A 1,411-nucleotide genomic window follows, 5' to 3' on the forward strand; every position below is an offset into this window, starting at 1 on the left:
TGATGGGATCCGGTGCATTAGTGCTGGTATGATCGCACCCGACATGCCATGCGCACAAAATCAGATTTAACGCATGCGGGGCGGCATGATCGAAACGCGTTGGGCGTGAGCGGGGGAGGTTCTCATTTGTAGAGAAAGGAAGAAAAGAACTGGGAGAAATTGAAAGAAAAAAAGGGGTGCAACACGAGGACTTCCCAAGTGGTCACCCAACTTAGTACTACTCTTGCCCAAGCACGCGTAGCTGCGGAGTTCTGATGGGATCCGGTGCATTAGTGCTGGTATGATCGCACCCGACATGCCATGCGCACAAAATCGAATTTAACGCATGCGGGTCGGCATGATCGAAACGCGATGGGCGTGAGCGGGGGAGGTTCTCATTTGTAGAGAAAGGAAGAAAAGAACTCGGAGAAATTGAAAGAAAAAAAGGGGTGCAACACGAGGACTTCCCAAGTGGTCACCCAACTTAGTACTACTCTCGCCCAAGCACGCTTGTCTGCGGAGTTCGGATGGGATCCGGTGCATTAGTGCTGGTATGATCGCACCCGACATGCCATGCGCACAAAATCGGATTTAACGCATGCGGGGCGGCATGATCGAAACGCGATGGGCGTGAGCGGGGGAGGTTCTCATTTGTAGAGAAAGGAAGAAAAGAACTGGGAGAAATTGAAAGAAAAAAAGGGGTGCAACACGAGGACTTCCCAAGTGGTCACCCAACTTAGTACTACTCTCGCCCAAGCACGCTTAATTGCGGAGTTCTGATAGGATCCGGTGCATTAGTGCTGGTATGATCGCACCCGACATGCCATGCGCACAAAATCGGATTTAACGCATGCGGGGCGGCATGATCGAAACGCGATGGGCGTGAGCGGGGGAGGTTCTCATTTGTAGAGAAAGGAAGAAAAGAACTCGGAGAAATTGAAAGAAAAAAAGGAGTGCAACACGAGGACTTCCCAAGTGGTCACCCAACTTATTACTACTCTCGCCCAAGCACGCTTAACTACGGAGTTCTAATGGGATTCGGTGCATTAGTGCTGGTATGATCGCACCCGACATGCCATGCGCACAAAATCGGATTTAACGCATGCGGGGCGGCATGATCGAAACGCGATGGGCGTGAGCGGGGGAGGTTCTCATTTGTAGAGAAAGGAAGAAAAGAACTCGGAGAAATTGAAAGAAAAAAAGGGGAGAAACACGAGGACTTCCCAAGTGGTCATCCAACTTAGTACTACTCTCGCCCAAGCACGCTTGACTGCGGAGTTCTAATGGGATCCGGTGTATTAGTGATGGTATGATCGCACCCGACATGCCATGCGCACAAAATCGAATTTAACGCATGCGGGTCGGCATGATCGAAACGCGATGGGCGTGAGCGGGGGAGGTTCTCATTTGTAGAGAAAGGAAGAAAAGAACT

At 50.8% G+C, this 1,411-nt stretch overlaps 5 non-coding genes across 5 annotated transcripts; all 5 read right to left on the bottom strand.

Annotated features, from left to right (window-relative positions):
- Positions 1–173: 173 nt before the first annotated feature.
- LOC111475060 lies at positions 174–292 on the bottom strand. Its single transcript, XR_002716306.1, has one exon. It is a non-coding gene; the product is annotated as a 5S ribosomal RNA (ribosomal RNA).
- Positions 293–425: 133 nt separating this feature from the next.
- Positions 426–544, bottom strand: LOC111475054. Its single transcript, XR_002716300.1, has one exon. It is a non-coding gene; the product is annotated as a 5S ribosomal RNA (ribosomal RNA).
- A 133-nt stretch (positions 545–677) lies between these two features.
- LOC111475058 lies at positions 678–796 on the bottom strand. Its single transcript, XR_002716304.1, has one exon. It is a non-coding gene; the product is annotated as a 5S ribosomal RNA (ribosomal RNA).
- A 133-nt stretch (positions 797–929) lies between these two features.
- On the bottom strand, positions 930–1,048 carry LOC111475067. Its single transcript, XR_002716313.1, has one exon. It is a non-coding gene; the product is annotated as a 5S ribosomal RNA (ribosomal RNA).
- A 133-nt stretch (positions 1,049–1,181) lies between these two features.
- Positions 1,182–1,300, bottom strand: LOC111475072. The gene has a single exon (XR_002716318.1). It is a non-coding gene; the product is annotated as a 5S ribosomal RNA (ribosomal RNA).
- Positions 1,301–1,411: the final 111 nt, after the last annotated feature.

Source organism: Cucurbita maxima, unplaced genomic scaffold, assembly GCF_002738345.1.
Source record: "Cucurbita maxima cultivar Rimu unplaced genomic scaffold, Cmax_1.0 Cma_Scf00927, whole genome shotgun sequence".
In the NCBI taxonomy this organism is placed as follows: domain Eukaryota; kingdom Viridiplantae; phylum Streptophyta; class Magnoliopsida; order Cucurbitales; family Cucurbitaceae; genus Cucurbita; species Cucurbita maxima.